Source organism: Aythya ferina, assembly GCF_964211825.1.
Source record: "Aythya ferina genome assembly, chromosome: W".
Taxonomy (NCBI): Eukaryota; Metazoa; Chordata; class Aves; order Anseriformes; family Anatidae; genus Aythya; species Aythya ferina.
The window spans coordinates 10428234-10449377 of record NC_140313.1 but is presented as its reverse complement, the minus strand read 5'-3'; the positions used below and the strand labels follow the sequence as shown (position 1 = coordinate 10449377).

The 21144-nt window shown below is 48.2% G+C and overlaps 1 protein-coding gene and 1 pseudogene across 2 annotated transcripts in view; one reads left to right on the top strand and one right to left on the bottom strand.

Moving 5' to 3' along the window:
• The window catches only part of LOC311426361 (uncharacterized protein), a 202330-nt gene that overhangs the window by 11920 nt on the left and 169266 nt on the right, over window positions 1-21144 (bottom strand). The window lies entirely within an intron of this gene.
• Window positions 380-13848, top strand: LOC311426479 (very low-density lipoprotein receptor pseudogene; annotated as a pseudogene). Its single transcript has 3 exons — window positions 380-1697; window positions 7222-7350; window positions 13718-13848. The product of its transcript is annotated as a very low-density lipoprotein receptor pseudogene (transcript).

The window sequence follows — 21144 nt, the reverse complement described above, 5'->3', positions numbered from 1 at the left end:
AAAGGCCTGGAGGGGAAGACGTACGAAGAATGGCTGAGGTCACTGGGCCTGTTCAGCCTGGAGAAGAGGAGGCTGAGGGGAGACCTCATCACAGTCTACAACTTCCTTGTAAGGGGGTGTCGAGAGGCAGGAGACCTTTTCTCCATTAACACCAGCGACAGGACCCGCGGGAACGGGGTTAAGCTGAGGCAGGGGAAATTTAGGCTGGACGTCAGGAGGGGGTTCTTCACAGAGAGGGTGGTTGCACACTGGAACAGGCTCCCCAGGGAAGTGGTCACTGCACTGAGCCTGTCTGAATTTAAGAAGCGATTGGACTGTGCACTTAGGCACATGGTCTGAACTTTTGGGTAGACCTGTGCGGTGTCAAGAGTTGGACTTGATGATCCTTAAGGGTCCCTTCCAACTCAGGATATTCTATGATTCTAAATGTGATGGTGATGAAGACTGCTCAGATGGCAGTGATGAGAGTGCTTGTGTGAAGAAGATGTGTGCTGAATCTGACTTTGCGTGCAACAGTGGTCAGTGCGTGCCAAACAGATGGCAGTGTGATGGGGATCTGGACTCTGAAGATGGGTCTGATGAGAGTGCTGAGCTGTGTCATATGAGAACATGCCAGGTAAATGAAATCAGCTGTGGTCCTCAGTCAACCCAGTGTATCCCAGTGTCCTGGAAATGTGATGGTGAAAAAGACTGTGACAGTGGAGGAGATGAAGAGAATTGTGGCAATGTGACTTATAGTGCAGCAGAGTTCACATGCAGTAGTGGGCAATGTATTTCCAAAAGCTTTGTCTGCAATGGTCAAGATGACTGCAGTGATGGTAGTGATGAGCTGGAGTGTGCACCTCCTACCTGTGGTGTTCATGAGTTCCAGTGCAAGAGTTTTACCTGCATCCCTATCAGCTGGGTGTGTGATGATGATACTGACTGCTCCGACCACTCGGATGAATCTTTGGAGCAGTGTGGCTGCCAGCCTGCACCTCCAGTGAAGTGTTCTGCGAGTGAGGTGCAGTGCGGCTCAGGTGAATGTATCCACAAGAAGTGGCAATGTGACGGAGATCCTGATAGCAAGGATGGAAGTGATGAAATTAACTGCCCTTCTCGGACCTGCAGGCCAGACCAGTTCAGATGTGAAGATGGGAACTGTGTCCATAGGAGTAGGCAGTGCAATGGTGTGAGAGACTGTCTGGATGGCACTGATGAAGCAAACTGTAACAATGTTATTCAGTGCTCTGGACCTGGCAAATTCAAGCGCAGAAGTGGAGAATGCATAGATATCAATAAAGTGTTTAACCAGCAGAGAGACTGCAAGGACTGGAGTGATGAGCCCCTGAAGGAATGCAACATAAATGAATGTTTGGTGAACAACGGTGGATGCTCCTACATCTGCAGAGGTTTCATTATTGGCTATGAATGTGACTGTCCAGCTGGGTTTGAGCTTGTAGACAAGAGAACCTGTGGAGATATTGATGAATGCCAAAACCCTGGTATCTGTAGTCAAATCTGTATCAACCTGAAAGGTGGCTACAAATGTGAATGTAGCCATGGCTATCAGATGGATCCTGCTACAGGAACCTGGAAAGGGCCATACGGGTACAGAAATACAAATAACACCTGTGATTACAATGACACTGCTAAGCAGGGTTTAGGGGTTTATGGCACGGAGACAAGGGGTAACAACTATAGTGTTTGGAACAATTGTACAGCTTTGGCCTTACCTCCTGATGTTTTTCTGATTTGTGGGGATAGGGCCTGGCAAGGTATCCCTGCAAATGCTATCGGATGTCCATGTTACTTAGATAAACTCATTATATTTGCTCCTAGCTTGTCACAGTTGCGTGAGATCACCAGACATAAATGGGCATTGCTTGCACTGGATAGCAATGATAATGCCGAATTGCTTGGTGTTGCAGCTAGAGCGGCATTGGCAATTTTAGTGCCAGGAGTGGCATCTGTGGCTGCACTTAAGAACTTAGAAAAATTGGTATGCTGGGCTGAGAAGCAAGCCCATGCCATGACAGAGATACTTGAGGAGAAGTTACCAGATCAAATTAGTCTGCGACATGTGCTTTTACAGGATCAAGCTGCTATTGACTTCTTGCTTTTGGCTCAAAGGCATGGGTGTGAGGACTTTGAGGGAATGTGCTGTTTGAACCTTTCTGATCATAGTGAGTCAATTCACAAATCCATTACTTTCCTGAAAGAGCACATGAGAAAGATTCAATATGATATCAATCCTTTCAATCAGTGGTTCACTGATTTGTTTGAAACGATCCATAGATGGTTGCTGGGATCAATCAAAGAGGGATTAAGGATTCTGTTTGTTGTGGTGTTAATCATCATTGCATATTGTATTTTAATAAATGTGGTTAAAGGGTTACTTGCAAAACTGTTACATCGGGCATGGCTTGCACAAACAAACAAACAAACAAAAAAAAAAAAGGGGGGGGGGATTGTTGAGGGATTTTTTGAAACAGCAAAAATCCCATGGCTTGTTGCAGCTGAGCAAATCAAGCTACCAGGGCAACTATGAGAAGTTCCCATGACAGTGTTCCCACATCGCCCAAGTGAGGAATTTAGAAAAATATTGTTACCAGCCTCTGGCTTCAAGGACAAGGTCTACGTGACTGCTAATCACAAGGGGGTTGTTTTCGTGTAGGTGGGGTTATTTTCTTGTAGTTGTTTGTCTGAGTGCTTTTGACCAATAATCTTGTGTGAGACACTATCCGCCCCTGTTAAGTTCACTATAAAAGTTAGGCTATTTGGGCAATAAAATGGAGCATGATCTGACTCTACTGCTGTCTGTCGTGCTTTCGGCCGTGCTTCCTGCAACAACAGAGAACTCGAGGTTTGAGATGAGAAAGGTTTAATTAAAGGGAAAGGGAATGGGGAGGAAAAAAGAAACAAAAGAAACAATAAGCCCGCACGGAAGCAGAGAGAGGGAAAAAAACTTATTCTCTACTCCCATCAACGAGCGATGTTCGGCCACGTCCTGGGAAGCAGGGCTTCAAAACGCGTAGCGTCCCAGAACCCATTGCTTTCAATGTAGTCTTTAACAGTCCATTGTATCGTTCAACTTTCCCGGAGGCTGGTGCATGACAGGGGATGTGATACACCCACTCAATACCATGCTCTTTGGCCCAGGTGTCTATAAGGTTGTTTTGGAAAGAAGTTAAGAAACGATGCTCCTTGTAAAAACACAGTGCTGTGCTCTTCACTCGTAGCTGGAACAGCACTGATATCACTCCAGTGTTGTGTCTATTGCTGCATAGTGCTGGCACAGCATCAGGACTCCTTCCAAGCCCCCAAGAGCCAGCAGGCTGGGGGTGGGCAAGTGATGGGGAGGGGACATCGCCAGGGCAGCTGACCTAAACCAACCAAAGGGATATTCCATAACACCTGATGTCACACTCAGCAGTAAGAAGGGGATATCTCGTGAGGGAGGGGGCTGTCCTCCTGAACAACTGCTACGCGTTTTGAGGTTCTTCTTTAATAAGCCCACGTGGCCTTATTGTTTCTTTTCTTTCTTTTTCTCCCCTTTCCCTTTAATTAAACCTTTCTCATCTCAAACCTTGAGCTCTTTGTGTTGTATTTTCTCCCCCTTCCTCCTCCTTCCCCTCCAAATTGTGGCCAGCAGGTTGAGGGATGTGCTTCTCCCCTTCTACTCTGCTCTCCTGAGACCCCACCTGGAGTACTGTGTTCAGCTCTGGAGCCCCCAGCGCAAGAAGAGAGAAGAGAAGGCTTCGGGGAAACCTTAGAACAACCTTCCAGTACCTAAAGGGGGCCTACAGAAAAGCTGGAGAGGGATTCTTTTTTGGGGAGTGGAGTGATAAGACAAAGGGTTATGGCTTTAAACTAAAAGAGGGTAGATTTAGATTAGATATTAGGAAGAAATTCTTTACTCTGAGGGTGGTGAAGCACTGGAACAGGTTTCCCAGAGAAGTTGTGGATTCCCTATCCCTGGAAGTATTTAAGGCCAGGTTGGATGGGGCTTTGAGCAACCTGGCCTAGTGCAAGATGCCCCTGCCCATGGCAGGGGAGATGGAATTAGATGATCTTTAAGGTCCCTTACAACTATGATTCTGTGATACTATGACACAGCACAAACGAGACAATTGAGTCATTAAACAGCCATGGGTTTATCACAGAATCACAGAGTCACAGAACTGTAGGGGTTGGAAGGGACCTCAAAAGATCATCGGGTCCAACCCCCCTGCCAAAGCAGGTTCCTCAGAGCAGGCTGCCCAGGTAGGCATCCAGACAGGCCTTAAATATCTCCAGAGAAGGAGACTCCACAACCTCCCCAGGCAGCCTGTTCCAATGCTCCATCACCCTCACTGTGAAGAAGCTCTTTTGCATGTCAGTGCGGAACTTCCTGTGTTCTAACTTGCAGCCATTGCCCCTTGTCCTATCCCCACAAACCACTGAGAAGAGGTTGGCTACATCCTTCTGTCCTTCACCCCTCAGATATTTATACACATTGATGAGATCCCCTCTTAGTGTTCTCTTCTCCAGGCTGAACAGACCCAGGTCTCTCAGCCTTTCCTCATAAGGAAGATGCTCCAGGCCCTGTATCATCTTTGTGGCCCTCCGCTGGACTCTTTCCAGGAGATCCCTGTCTTTTTTGTACTGGGGAGCCCAGGTCTGCTCCTCCGATCACCACCCTCTGAGCTCGGCCAGTCAGCCAGTTCTCAACCCACCTTATTGTCCACTCCTCTATCCCACACTTTCTCAGCTTTGCCAGTAGGATGTCATGGGAGACAGTATCGAAAGCCTTGCTAAAGTCAAGGTAGATGACATCCACTGCTCATCTACCCAGCTGGTGATGCCATCATAGAAGGCAACGAGGTTGGTCGAGCACGACTTCCCCTTGGTGAATCCATGCTGACTACTCCTCATAACCTTCTTCTCTTCCAATTGCTTGGAGATGGCATCCAGAACAAGCTGTTCCAACACCTTTCCAGGGACAGAGGTGAGACTGACTGGCCTATAGTATCCCAGATCCTCCTTCCTGCCCTTCTTGAAGACCGGAGTGACATTGGCTATCCTCCAGTCTTCAGGCACCTCTCCTGTTCTCCAGGACCTTTCAAAGATGATAGAGAGCGGTTCGGTGATAACATCTGCCAGCTCCCTTAGCACACGTGGATGCATCCCATCGGGACCTATGGATTTGTGTGCATTGAGCCCACTCAGACGCTCCCGAACCACTCCCTCATCAACCAGGGGGGAGCCCTCCATTTCCCAGACCCTTTGTCCTATTGCCAGGGGCAAGGAGTCCCAGGGGAGTGTCCTTGAAGCAAAGACTGAAGCAAAGAAAGCATTCAGTATCTCTGCCTTCTCAGCTTCTCCCGTGACAAGGACACCCTCCTCGTTCAGCAAGGGACCCACATTGTCCATAGTCTTCCTTTTACTGTTTACATACTTGAAAAAACCCTTCTTATTATCCTTTACCTCTTTCGCAAGCCTCATCTCTAGGTGGGCTTTAGCCTTCCTTGTTGCGTCCCTGCAGGCCCTGACAACACATCTATACTCCTCCCAAGAGGACAGGCCCTTTTTCCACACTTCATAGACCATCCTCTTCCTTTTGATCTTATTGATGAGCTCCTTGCTCATCCACACGGGTTTCCTGCCCCCCTTCCCCAATTTCCTATTCCTCAGGATGCACCGACCCTGAGCATGGAAGTGCTGCTTAAATGTAGCCCAGCTCTTGCATGCACCCTTGCCTTCTAGCAACCTATCCCATGAGATACCCCCAAGCAGGTCCCGGAAGAGGTCGAAGTTGGCTCTTCGGAAGTCCAGGGTTGCAATCCTGCTCTTAGCCTTACTTCCTTTGCCTAGATCCATCTGGAACTCCACCATCTCATGGTTGCTGCATCCCAAGCTGCCCCCAACCTTCACATCCCTAACAAGGCTATCCCTGTTGGTAAGAACGAGGTCCAGGAGCACCCCCCGCCTTGTCGGCTCCTCCACCACCTGGGTCAGAAAATTGTCCTCAACGCATTGTAGGAACCGTTTGGACTGCTCATGCCTGGCCGAGTTGCTTACCCAGCAGATGTCTGGGTAATTGAAGTCCCCCATGAGGACCAGCGCTCGTGATCGTGAGGTTACTAGCAGCTACTCGTAGAAGGCCTCATCGACTTCCTCCTCCTGATCTGGAGACCTGTAGTAGACCCCTACCACCGTGTCTCCCATACCTGCCCACCCCTTAATTCTTACCCACAAGCTCTCCACTTGTCCTTCACCCTCCCCCAGGTGGAGCTGGGTACACTCTAATTGCTCCCTCACATAAAGGGCAACCCCACCCCCTTGCTTCCCCAGCCTGTCTTTCCTAAAGAGGACATAGCCCTCCATGACTGCGTTCCAGTCATGTGAGCTGTCCCACCACGTCTCAGTGATCGCAACGAGATCGTGGCCCCGCGACCGAACACAGATCTCGAGCTCATCCAGTTTATTTCCCATGCTCCGTGCATTGGTGTACAGGCACTTTAGGGAAGGAGCAGGTGCAGTTACCCCTGGGGGGATGCAAGAAGATGATACTGGACGGGGGATCGGGGACGCTACCTTCTCTGAGGAGCCCACAGACAATCCTATGGGAGAGCTCAGAAGTTTTTCCCTGTCTTCAACAGTGACAGCAGTGACAACTTCCCCCAGCCCTTCTCTGTCACCTTTAGCTCCCCTCCCTTCCCCCATCAAACCTAGTTTAAAGCCCTGGAAATCAGCCCAGAGAGCTTGCTCCCCAACACACTTGCACCCCACTTGCTCAGTTGGTGTCTGTCCGTAGCCCACATACCCGGACTCTCAAAGGACGGCCCAAGATCAAAATACCCATATCCCTGGTCCAGACACCACCCCCTCAGCCAGTCATTTACCTGTCCTGTTCTGCTCCTTCTATCTGCATCCCAGTCACCCAGTGGGAGGACAGAGGAGAACACTACCTGCACCCCCGATCCCCTCAACAACCTTCCCAGGGATGCAAAGTCCTTTTTAATATTCTTCATTTTTCTAATAGCGGCTTCCTGGGATATAACCTGAATGACTACGAGAGGATAGTAGTCCTCCAGTTTAATGAGTTGTGGCAGAGCCTTCCTAACATCTCTGACATGTGCCCCAGGAAGACAGCACACTTCTCTGGCTAGGTTATCTGGATGGCAGAGTGGAGCCTCAGTGCCCCTCAGCAAGGAGTCCCCTATCACCAGGACTCTCCGCTCTTTTTTTGTGGCACAGGTTACAATGCCGTGTTCCATCCAGCCCTGATCCTTATGTTTTGCACTTCCCCCAATCTTGACTCTCTTCTTGGGGTTGCTTCCCAGGTTCGGACTACTGTCCAGACACTCAGCCACTTCCGCAACCTCCGTAAGAGCCTCAAATTTATTTCCCAGGGACACCGTGGGGGTAGGTGGCACTGTGGGTGTCGGGGGCAGACGTCTCTGCTCCGAGCCGAGACAAGGGTCCAGCCCCTTGTCTCTTGCGGACAGTCTGGCCCTGTTCCACATGTGTTCAACGGGGGCAGCCTCTACCCCTTGTCGGGACATAGGAGAGGGCTGCCAAGCAACAGCAGGGGTGGGGAGTCCCCTCCTATCTGTCACCCTCAGAGACTCCCTCGGGCTGCCAATTTCTCTCTGCAGCCCAGCCACCTGCTCGAGGATTCCCTGAAGCAGGACACACCTGCACCCGTGACAGCGCTAAATTTATGAAGGGCAGGTCTTGCCTGAGTAACTTGATTTCCTTCTATGACAAGATGACCCACTTATTGATGAGGAAAATCTGTGGATGTCGTCTACCTGGATTTCAGTATTTGCCTTTTTTTTTTTTTTTTTTTTTTTTTTTAGGTTTTTGGTATTTGACACCATCTCCCACAGTATTCTCCCAGAGGACCTCCAGACCTCCAAGCAGCTCACCTAGTCCAACCTCTGACCTAACACTAACAAGTCCTCCACTAAACCATATCACTAAGCTCTACATCTAAATGTCTTTTAAAGACCTCCATGGATGGTGACTCCACCACTTCCCTGGGCAGCCCATTCCAATGCCTAACAACCCTCTCAGTAAAGAAGTTCTTCCTAATATCCAACCTAAAACACCCCTCGTGCAACTTTAGCCCGTTCCCCCTCATCCTATCACCAGGCACATGGGAGAATAGACCAACCCCCACCTCGCTACAGCCTCTTTTAATGTACCTATAGAGAGCAATAAGGTTGCCCCTGAGCCTCCTCCTCTCCAGGATGAACCATCCCAGCTCCCTCAGCTGCTCCTCGTAAGACTTGTTCTCCAGACCCCTCACCAGCATCGTTGCCCTTCTCTGGGCACACTTGAGCACCTCCATGTCCTTCTTGCAGCAAGGGGCCCAAAACTGAACACAGTACTCGAGGTGCGGCCTCACCAGAGCCGAGTACAGGGGGACAATCACTTCCCTAGCCCTGCTGGCCACACTGCTTCTGATACAAGCCAGGATGCTGTTGGCCTTCTTGGCCACCCGAGCACACTGCTGGCTCATATTCAGCCGTCTATCAACCAATACTCCCAGGTCCTTCTTTGCCAGGCAGCTTTCCAACCACTCATCTCCCAGCCTGTAGCTCTGCTTGGGGTTATTGCGCCCCAGGTGCAGGACCCGGCACTTGGCCTTGTTGAACTTCATACAGTTGACCTGTTCTGAAGACATTTGTTTTCCCAAACTACTGCTATGTGTATTGAGGCCCTGCTGCCCTGGATGTGGCCAAACATCCCCCGTTAATAGGTAGTAGAGAATTTTTTTTTCTCTACTTCCATGCTTCTGCGTGGCCTTTGCTTGTTTTTTTACCTTCTTCTTCAGTCCTTTCTGGTGCTCAACATCGTCCTCAAAGGGTTGAAATAACAGTAGATTTGATCAGAACGCTTATAATTAACAAGCTTACTTGATAGTCACCATGTCCTCTGGTTTGCTGTAAATATTTTTCTATGTGATCCACGGCATGTTCTCCCTTCTACTGTATATCTGGTCAGAGAGTCTGTTAAAGGTGATGTTCGTTGGTGTTTTTTTTCAGTTCACTGTTCTGTAAAGCACTGGCATTGAGCCTAATCAGGTATTCAGGCCCTGCATTGCTATCATCTCTGTCCTTTGGGATCTATCACTATCTCTTCGAGAATATTAACAACTACAAACTTTTCTTTTTTCTTTCCTTCTCTGGAAGTCAGTATGTGGATGGTATCAGGAATGGTACCTCCTCCTTGTTTCCCTGTGGGTTAATTACAGAAGCTTTTGAGTATTCTGAATTTCTGTGGGTAACCAACATCCTTCTAGTGCTAGGTCTCCAGAATGTTTCCTCTTCTCTCTAAGGTTAATCAGTTAGTTAGAAATCCCACCCAGGAATTTGCCCTGAGAGAGTGTGGTGGGGGGTAGCAAGGTGTGTGGGAGGATATGGGAAGGTACCTGTCAGAATTTTCTCCTCTGATAGTTTTGAACTTCACCCCTAAACAAGTGTGAAATCCTAAATAATAATAATAATAATAATAATAATAATAATAATAATAATAAAACAGATAGCATATTGGAAAGATGTATGCTCTGACCCTGATAAAGCCGGAGAACTACAGCTCGCTGCTCTGTGCTGGGGCCTGGCCTGCACCTATCAAATGGTAGTTAACATTACCCAGCACCCTCAAGGAAAGGAGGAGGTCTGAATCTGATGAACAGATAACACACACTGTGGCCAATGGTCTATGGTATCAGTTGACCACATAGTCAAGAATGAGAGAGGGAGTTAGGAGAATCTTATCAAGTAGAGATAGAGTGCTGACAGCATTAAATTAGGATGCTACTTAGTGTCTTTGCTAACTATGGTGCATTGTGCAAATTAACTAAAGCAAGAAGCCTTGGGCCCCTTGCCAAGGTCAGTCTCCTAATAAGAGTGTGAGCCTATCTTAAGAAACTGGCAGAAATGGGCCCTGCGGATGGACAAGAGCCAAGGAGCAACTGAGTCTGCGCAAAGACAAGAGGTCAACTGGCGGTGATGAGGAAGAGTAAGCAACCTTCATCCCCCAACCCCCAGTGACCACCACCAGGAGACACTGCGCAAGCACTGATGGGAGGAGTTTATGGAAATGACTCCTTGGAACTAATTTTAATATGAAGCAGGGACAGGTTATGAATATGTATAGGCGCATTGTGAAACTTTATGCATATGTAACTCTTTGCTGCATATAACCATGGCAAATTGCTGCGTCAGGTGCGCACGACTTTGGTGGGACTAACCCCCGTGCTGCCCAGCACTGAATAAACATACCTACTTTACAGTCTTACTGATTATGGAGTCCATTTTCTGCAAGTCAAAACAATGGAAGCAGAAGTCAGCTTCTTTAGTGAGGGAAGAAACTCCTCCTAAGAAATCCCAGGAGGGACAAGTGGAAGAGGCAGGCAGCTCTAAAGCAGAGACATCACAAAAACAGAAGGAAGAAGAGAGAAATCATACATGAATCAGAAACTACTTGATCCCTATCCCTGAGTGAGTTGTGAGATATACAAAAGGATTTCAGTCATCACCCAGGTGAGCACATCCTCACCTGGCTGCTTTGTTGCTGGGACACTGGGACTGGCAGCCAGGAATTAGAAGGCAAGGAAGCCAAGCATCTGAGATCCCTCTCTAGAGAAAGGGTCATTGACAGAGACTGGGAGAGAGGCACAGGTTCTCAGCCTCTGGAGGCTACTCCTGTCAGGTGTGAAGGAAAGGTATCCCTTCAAGGAATATATTTTATATTAACTAGGCAAGTGGACCACCATGGAGAAAGGTCTCCAGCACCTGCGGGAATTAGTTGTGCTGGAGGTTGTTGTTATGGTTTAACCCGGCCGGAAGCTAAGCACCATACAGCTGTTCGCTCACCCTCCCCCCTCCCTCTCTGGGAGATGGGTAAACTAAAGCAAGATGGGTAACCTTGTCATGAAAAGAAATTAAGTTAGTCAAGCAGGACTTTCCCGTCGTGAACCTGTGTTAGCTATGACCAATGACTGTTGTCTTTCAAATGTTTTTCAATAGCTCCCAGGATACAGCCCTGAGAAAGCAGTCTAGGAGGTTTCTGGAGAGCGTGGAAGATAGCTTCCTGATGCAGCTGGTTAGTGAACCTACCAGGGGTGGTGCCCCGCTAGACCTTCTCTTCACAAACAGAGAAGGACTGGTGGAGGATGTGATTGTCAGGAGCTGTCTTGGGCAAAGTAACCACGAAATGGTGGAGTTCACTATTCTTGGCGAGGCCAGGAAGGGGACCAGTAAAACCGCTGTATTGGACTTTCGGAGGGCTGACTTTGAGCTGCTCAGGACACTAGTTGGTGGAGTCCCTTGGGAGGCGGTTCTGAAGGGCAGAGGGGTTCAGGAAGGCTGGGCGCTCTTCAAGAGGGAAGTCTTCATGGCGCAGGAATGGTCTGTCCCCACGTGGCCAAAGATGAGCTGGCGGGGAAGAAGACCGGCCTGGCTCAACAGAGAATTGTGGCTTGATCTTAGGAGGAAAAAGAGGGTTTATAAGCTTTGGAAAAGTGGGCAGGCCACTAGGGAGGACTTTAAAGATGTAGCGAGGCTGTGCAGGGACAAAATTAGGAAGGCCAAAGCTCATCTGGAGCTCAATCTGGCTACTGCCGTTAAAGATAACAAAAAACGTTTCTATAAATACATCAGCACAAAAAGGAGGACTAAGGAGAATCTCCATCCTTTACTGGATGCGGGGGGAAACTTAGTTACAAGAGATGAGGAAAAGGCGGAGGTGCTCAATGCCTTCTTTGCCTCAGTCTTTAGCGGCAATACCGGATGTTCTCTGGATACTAGGTACCCTGAGCTGGTGGAAGGGGATGGGGAGCAGGATGTGGCCCTCACTATCCACGAAGAACTGGTTGGTGACCTGCTACGGCACTTAGATGTGCACAAGTCGATGGGGCCGGATGGGATCCACCCAAGAGTACTGAGAGAACTGGCAGAGGAGCTGGCCAAGCCACTGTCCATCATTTATCAGCAGTCCTGGATGTCGGGGGAGGTCCCAGTTGACTGGCGGCTAGCAAACGTGACGCCCATCTACAAGAAGGGCCGGAGGGCAGACCCGGGAAACTACAGGCCTGTCAGTTTGACCTCAGTGCCAGGGAAGCTCATGGAGCAGATCCTCCTGAGAGTCATCACGCAGCACTTGCAGGGCCAGCAGGCGATCAGGCCCAGTCAGCATGGCTTTATGAAAGGCAGATCCTGCTTGACGAACCTGATCTCCTTCTATGACAAAGTGACACGCTGGGTGGATGAGGGAAAGGCTGTGGATGTGGTCTACCTTGACTTCAGCAAGGTTTTTGACACCGTCTCCCACAGCATTCTCCTCAAGAAAATGGCTGCTCTTGGCTTGGACTGGCACACGCTTCGTTGGGTTAGAAACTGGCTGGATAGCCGGGCCCAAAGAGTCGTGGTGAATGGAGTCAAGTCCAGTTGGAGGCCAGTCACTAGTGGCGTTCCCCAGGGCTCGGTGCTGGGGCCGGTCCTCTTTAATATCTTCATCGATGATCTGGACGAGGGCATCAAGTGCACCCTCAGTAAGTTTGCAGATGACACCAAGTTAGGTGCATGTGTCGATCTGCTTGAGGGTAGGAAAGCTCTGCAGGAGGATCTGGATAGGCTGCACCGATGGGCTGAGGTCAACTGCATGAAGTTCAACAAGGCCAAGTGCCGGGTCCTGCACCTGGGGCGCAATAACCCCAAGAAGAGCTACAGGCTGGGAGAGGAATGGTTGGAGAGCTGCCAGGCAGAGAAGGACCTGGGAGTGATGGTGGATAGTCAGCTGAATATGAGCCAGCAGTGTGCTCAGGTGGCCAAGAAGGCCAACGGCATCCTGGCTTGTATCAGAAACAGTGTGACCAGCAGGTCTAGGGAGGTGATCGTCCCCCTGTACTCGGCTCTGGTGAGGCCGCACCTCGAGTACTGTGTTCAGTTTTGGGCCCCTCGCTACAAGAAGGACATGGAGGTGCTTTAGCGGGTACAGAGAAGGGCGACAAAGCTGGTGAGGGGCCTGGAGAACAAGTCCTACGAGGAGCGGCTGAGGGAGCTGGGCTTGTTCAGCCTGGAGAAGAGGAGGCTCAGGGGCAACCTTATCGCTCTTTATAAGTACATTAAAGGAGGCTGTAGCGAGGTGGGGGTTGGTCTGTTCTCCCATGTGCCTGGTGACAGGACGAGGGGGAATGGGCTAAAGTTGAGCCAGGGGAGTTTTAGGTTAGATGTTAGGAAGAACTTCTTCACTGAAAGGGTTGTGAGGCATTGGAACAGGCTGCCCAGGGAAGTGGTGGAGTCACCATCCCTGGAAGTCTTTAAAAGACGTTTAGATGTAGAGCTTAGGGATATGGTTTAGTGGGGACTGTTAGCGTTAGGTCAGAGGTTGGACTCGATGATCTTGAGGTCTCTTCCAACCTAGAAATTCTGTGAAATATCTGTGAAATAATCTTCTCCATAATTTTACCAGGCACTGAAGTGAGATAGGCCTGTAATTACCAGGATCTTCTTTCTTACCTTTCTTGAAAACTGGGAAATCTTTTGCCAGCTTCCAGTCAACTGGGACCTCTCCAGATTCCCAAGACAGTTGAAAAATAATTGAGAGAGTTCTTGTAATGACATCAACCAGCTCTTTCAGAACCCTGGGAATCTCATCAGACCCCATAGAATTATGTGCATCCAGCTGGAGGAGCAAATCCTGCATATGTTCAGAATCAGCTGGGAATTTTTCATTTTTGCAGTCAGCGTCCTCCAGTTCAGGGCTCTGGGGGTCCCAGGTCCCATCACTGGTGTTGAAGACAGAGGCGAAGAAGGCATTAAACTCTGTATTGTCTACATCCCTGTTTGTGAGGTGACCATCCTCATCAAGTAATGGACCAATGTTATCTCTGGTCCTCCTTTTGCTGTTAATATATTTTAAAAAGCCCTTTTGGTCATCCCACACAGTTCTGGCCAGCTTCAACTCTATTTGTGCTTTGGCCACATGAATTTTCTCCCTGCAATGGTGAACAGTATCTCTGTAGTCCTCCCATGACACCTGACCTCACTTCCAGTGTCCATACACTTTTTCATACATTTTTTTTCTTCACCTAAGCTCTATAAGAGGATCCCTGCTCAGCCAACCCGGTCTTCTGTCCTACCTGCTTAACTTCTGACACTTTGGAGTTGCCTGCTCCTGTGCTTTTAAGAGGTGTCTCTTAAAATGTGACGAGCACTGATAGACCCCAACACCTTTAAAAGCAGTTTCCCGGGGGACCTTACTAACTAGTTCCCTGAGCAGCCTGAAGTCCTCATAAGGACAAGGGCAGCTGATGTAGAGATATCCCTTACTTCCTTAAGAAATAATCCATCAGGTTCATCATCCTGGATGGTTAGTCTATAGAAGACTCCCACAACGCTATCCGCTTTATTTGCTTTTCCTTTAATCCTTACCCAGAGGCTCTCAACCATGTCATCGCCAACTGCAAGATCCGCACAGTCCAGCCCCTCCATTACATACAACAATACCACTCATACAACAATACCAGGACACCTTCCAAAATTCACAGCTCACGCTAAATAAAGGAGTAACTTGCATAACAACCTGTCCACTAGGAAATGGTCTAGTTATAAATTCATTTAAAAGCCATCAGATTTTAAACTAGTGGTTTTAAACAAACAAACAAAAAAAGCCATATATTCAGTGAGGTATGCAAGAAAGGAATGTCTGCATTTCCAGTAAGCATTTGAAAGGAAGGTAGAGAAACTCATTTAGTCTTACCAAGTTCATTCGTTGCATGCCTGTGTTCTTCATCAAATTAAAGTTTCATCAAAACGCACACTGCAGGACAGGTGTGATGACCACCTGGAGCTGGCACTGATCAGGAAATAGTATTTCTTAGGTGTACAATTTTGTCTGGATGATAAGCTTTCCAAAGAAAATCTAATCTTAAGATAAATAAAGTGCAGTTTTTGCAGGGCTTGTATCTTCCCAGTAATTCAAGAACAGACAGTTAATTAGGAACATTAGTAATAAATGTGCATACACAGAGGCTGTAGCGAGGTGGGGGTTGGTCTATTCTCCCACGTGCCCGGTGATAGGACAAGGGGGAACGGGCTAAAGTTGCACGAGGGGTGTTTTAGGTTGGATATTAGGAAGAACTTCTTTACTGAGAGGGTTGTGAGGCATTGAAACGGGCTGCCCAGGGAAGTGGTGGAGTCACCATCCCTGGAGGTCTTTAAAAGACGTTTAGATGTTGAACTTCGTGATATGGTTTAGTGGAGGACTTGTTAGTGTTAGGTCAGAGGTTGGACTCGATGATCTTGAGGTCTCTTCCAACCTAGACAATTCTGTGATTCTGTGAGAATAACCCACCACCACCACCCCTTTTTCCCTTTTCCTACCTTTTATTGCTTAGTATGACATCATATGGTATGGAATAACCCTTTGGCTGGTTTAGGTCAGCTGCCCTGGTGATGTCCCCTCCCCCCCCCAGCCTACTGGCTCTTGGTGATAGGGGGAGTTTGGAGGGAGTCTTGATGCTGTGCCAGTATTGCTCAGCAGTAGATGAAATACTGGTGAAATACCAATGCTGTCTGTTGTGTTTTAACCCAGTAGACAGATAAGCACCACTCAGCCATTCACTCACCCCACACACACACACACACACAACCGGATTTATTAATTATGAACAATCTTAATTGTTCAGCATGACGTCATATGTCATGTTATATGTTATACCCTTTGGCCAGGCTGGGTCAGCTGTCCTAGTTCTGTCTCCTCCCAGCTTCTTGTACACCCCCAGCTTCCCCACTGGCAGAGCAGTTTGAGAAGCCAAGAAGTTCTTGACTGTGTGTAAGCACTGCTCTGCAACAACTAAAACATCAACATGTTATCAGCATTATTCTCATCCTAAATCCAAAACACAGCACCATACCAGCTATGAGGAGGAAAATTAACTTTATCCTAGCCAAAACCAGGACAACATCCACCCCTTATTCCATACCATTTATGTCACCATAGGACTTGATTTTCAAAGCCTAGGATAGCATTCCAGGCAGTGGCATGGGACACAGGATATGTTTCCCGCCCTCTTGTGGTCGCTTTTACCATTCTTAGTGCATGGCCTTTGCCTTGGCAGGATTGAGGGAGAGTGGCTTGCTTGATTGCAGCACATATTTCACAATCATGGATAACCTGTGCAATAGTGTCCATGGTCCAGTCCAACCCTCAATCACAAGCCCATCTATATGTTGCATCTCTGCCTTGATGGGCTGAGGCATCATGGGACCACAAAGCTATAAGTAATTCATTCTTATGTTGATAGTACAGTTACACCTGAGCCATTACAATCTCAGCAGCCTGAACCACCTGCTGGTTGTTTCAGTGTTCTCTAGTGGCCGGATTCTTATCTATATGGCGTACTTTTACAACCAGGTTCTCTACCTGGGCAGCAATATCTTGCCACACTGCAGTAGCCCAAATGGCTTTACCTCTGTGGTACCAGTTGTTTTGCTTCCATTGCTGTAACTACCCCCACAGGGCATTTGCCACCATGCAGGAGTCAGTGTAGAGACAGAGCACTGGACACAAAGAGGGCATTTTCTTTGAACATCCAGCCCACTACTAGCAGTCAGGGTGCCACAAAGAGCTCTGCTTCAATACCAATCACTTCTGAAGCAGCTCAAACCCCCTCATACGCTGCCAATATCTCTTTTTTGGTTGTAGTATAGGGACCCTCAGATCCTCTGTATCCCCATCTCCAAAACCTTAGGGTCAGTCTTGAGTTTCCCCAGGTTCTTTCTGCCAGAGGCTCCAGGTGGGGCCATTCACCCTGGCTGCAGTGTAGAGCACATTCTTTACATCTTGTCCTGCTTGGACTGGCCCAAAGGCTACTGCATGAACTATCTCCTGTTTAATTTGTTCAAAGGCTTGTCGTTGTTCGGGGCCCCATTTAAAATCATTCTTCTTACGGGTTACTTGGTAGAACGGGTTTACAATCAGACTGTAATTTGGTATGTGCATTCCCCATGACACCTAGGAAAGTTTGTGTTGCTTTTTTGCTAGTTGGCAGAGGCTGTGAGAAACAGTCTGCAGCCAATAACACAGGCTCAGGTAACTACTTAGTGAAGCAGTATTTTTCTATGTGATTGCAATGGCAGACATGCTGCAAGCAGGAGTGCACAGCAAATATTGAATATGCAAGGTTAGGGGAATTTTTCCACTGGGAAAACAACAACAACAACAACAACAAACACTTTAATTTTCACAATTCCCCCCTCTTTTCTTACTCCTATTGTTATTTTTGCACCTCTTCACATCCCCCCACCCTTGAGTTTTTCCAACACTAGGGTGTAATATTTTTCTTTGTATGTCATGAGGGATGACGGATAAACAATGCCATTATTACTAGAACACTAACAAATGGTTGCTTCAGCCAATTCCTTCCAGGCAACCATGAGGTCAATTTTTCCAATATGTCTCTAACTATCCAGGAAGTGTCATCTTGGGCCACCTCACGTAAGATCTTGGTTTGATCTCAAAAATATTTGGGAGAAGTATCAGTTTGCCCCATTTGGTCTACATACTTACATCAACTGGCATTAATTATACTGTGAACCCCTCCTTGAAAGGCGAGTAATAAATACAGTACCATGAGACTCTGGAATACCATCTCAGACAGACTTGTCACCTCCTCTTGCAGTGCCCAGATTGCATCATAGTTTTTAAAATTCACTCACCACTAACCAAGGGATATTTTGATGCAACTGTAGTTGTTTTACTTGGGTGGGCAGCCGAGCTCCACCACAACCACTCTCTCACTCCCCCTCTCCTCAAAGAGGAAGGGGGAGAAAATACAACACAAAGAGCTCGAGGTTTGAGATGAGAAAGGTTTAATTAAAGGGAAAGGGGAGAAAAAGAAAGAAAAGAAAAAATAAGGCCACGTGGAAGCACGAAGAGAAAGAAAAAGAAGTTATTCTCTACTTCCCATAAACGAGCAATGTTCGGCCACGTCCTGAGAAGAAGGGCCTCAAAACGCGTAGCGGTTGTTCAGGAGGACAGCCCCCTCCCTCACGAGATATCCCCTTCTTACTGCTGAGTGTGACATCAGGTGTTATGGAATATCCCTTTGGTTGGTTTAGGTCAGCTGCCCTGGTGATGTCCCCTCCCCATCACTTGCCCACCCCCAGCCTGCTGGCTCTTGGGGGCTTGGAAGGAGTCCTGATGCTGTGCCAGCACTATGCAGCAATAGACACAACACTGCAAGACTCATTCACCTTTTAACAGTCCTATATGGCCAGTGCGAAAGTCCAATGGTGAGTGGAGGCTAACAGTGGACTATCAGGGCCTGAATGAAGTCACGCCACCACTAAGTGCTGCAGTGCCAGACATGCTAGAACTCCAGTACGAACTAGAGTCAAAGGCAGCCAAGTGGTATGCTACAATCTATATCGCTAATGCATTTTTCTCCATCCCTCTAGCAGCAGCATGCAGGCCACAATTTGCTTTCACTTGGAGGGGCATTCAATACACTTGGAATCGACTGTCCCGGGGTGGAAACAGAGCCCTACCATTTGCCATGGACTGATCCAGACAACACTGGAACAGGGGAACGCTCCTGAACACCTGCAGTACATTGATGATATCATCGTATGGGGTAACACAGCAGAAGAAGTTTTTGAGAAAGGGAAGAAAATAATTCAAATTCTCCTGAAAGCTGGCTTTGACATTAAACATAATAAGGTCAAGGGACCTGCACAGGAAATCAAGTTCTTGGGGGTAAAATGGCAGGATGGACGTTGCCACATTCTGACGGATGTGATCAACAAAATAACAGTTATGTCTCCGCCAACTAGCAAAAAAGAAACACAAGCTTTCCTAGGCCTTGTGGGATTTTGGAGAATGCACGTGCCAGGCTATAGTCAGCTTGTGAGTCCTGTATATCAAGTGACTCAAAAGAGGAAACTCTTTCGAGTGGGGCCCCGAGCAACAACAGGCATTTGAACAAATCAAACAAGAAATAGCTCGTGCAGTAGCCCTTGGGCCTGTCCGTACAGGACCAGCTGTGCAAAACACACTTTACACTGCAGCTGGGGAGCATGGGCTCACCTGGAGCCTCTGGCAGAAGACCCCAGGAGAAACTCGAGGCCGACCTCTGGGTTTCTGTAGCCGGGGCTATCGAGGATCAGAAGCCAATTACACCCCAACTGAAAAGGAAATATTAACAGCATATGAGGGGATTCGAGCCGCTTCAGAAGTTGGTACAGAAGCACAACTCCTCTTGGTCCCACGGCTACCTGTGTTACATTGGATGTTCAAAGGGAAAATCTCCACTACACATAATGCAAACGACGCTACGTGGAGTAAATGGGTAGCGTTAATTACACAGCGGGCTCGAATGGGGAAACCCAACCGCCCGGGAATCCTGGAAGAGATTATGGACTGGCCAGAGGGCAGGGATTTCGGAGCACCGACAGAAGAAGTAACTCGTGCTGAAGAGGCACCACCATACAATGAGTTGCCAGAAGACAGAAAGCAGTATGTGTTGTTTACTGACGGATCCTGCCGTGTGGTAGGGAGCCATCGGAAGTGGAAAGCTGCTGTGTGGAGTCCCACACGACAAGTTGTGGAGGCCATGGAAGGGGAAGGTGAGTCGAGTCAGTATGCAGAAGTGAAAGCTATACAACTGGCCCTAGAAATTGCTGAAAGAGAAAAATGGCCGGTACTGTATCTCTACAATGACTCATGGATGGTGGCAAATGTGCTGTGGGGGTGGCTGTGACAATGGAAACAGAACAACTGGCAGCGCAGAGGTAAACCTATCTGGGCCGCTACCCTGTGGCAAGATATTGCTGCCCGGGTAGAAAACCTGGCTGTAAAGGTACGTCATGTAGATGCCCATATGCCTAAGAATCGTGCTACCGAAGAACATCAGAACAAGGAAGAAGTAGATCGAGCTTCGAAAATTGAAGTGGCTCAGGTGGACCTGGACTGGGGACGTAAGGGTGAGCTGTTTGTAGCTCGATGGGCCCATGAAACATCAGGACATCTGGGGAGGGATGCCACATACAGATGGGCTCGTGATCGAGGGGTGGACCTGACCATTGAGGAATTACACAGGTCACCCATCAGTGTGAGACCTGTGCTGCAATCAAACGAGCCATGAGGGTAAAGTCTCCCTGGAATAGGGGGAGATGGCTTGGATTTCGATATGGTGAGGCCTGGCAGATTGACTACATCGGACCACTTCCACAAACCTGCCAAGGTAAACGTTACATACTTACCATGGTAGAAGCAACTACTGGGGGGCTGGAAACATATCCAGTGAATTATGCCACGGCCCGAAACACTATCTTGGGCCTGGAAAGACAAGTGCTGTGGCGACATGGTACACCAGAGAGAATTGAGTCCGACAATGGGAGTCATTTCCGAAACAATTTGGTCACTTCCTGGGCCAAGAGACATGGCATTGAATGGATGTATCACATCCCTTATCACCCACAAGCCTCTGGGAAGGTTGAGAGGTACAATGGACTGTTAAAAACTATGCTGCGAGCATTGGGTGCTGGGACGTGGAAACATTGGGATATAAATCTACCAGAGGCCACTTGGCTAGTTAACAATAGGGGGTCTGACAGCCATCCTGGTCCTGCTGAAACAAAACCCCTACACACTGTGGGAGAAGCTAAAGTCCCTGTAGTGCATGTGGGAAAGTGGATGGGGAAGGCGGTGTGGGTTGCCCCTGCCATGGGAAAAGGCAAACCCACTCGTGGGATTGTCTTTGCCCAAGGACCAGGGTATACCTGGTGGGTAATGCAGAAAGACGGGGATATCAAGTGTGTGCCTCAAGGAGATTTAACACTGGGAGAAAATTAATCTGTCATCCAAGTTATGTGTTGTAGGAGGACACTGCAGAACCAACGACAGGTCAACTTCGCAAGGAACCGGGCAAGTGCAACAGTGATGTGAGCTAAGCTGGTGCTGGTGTCAAGAAAACCAAATTCGCCTGCCCTGAGTGACCACTTTGACAGATGAAGCTGAAACCATCAACAGTTTTTATGAGCATTTTGGGAAAAGACCTATGGAATAAAGGGAAGTACAGACATATAAATGCTTCAATGGACAGAAAACAATGGTGATGAGAACATCTATATACTAAACTGTACCTGATTGTGACACAAATGTTAT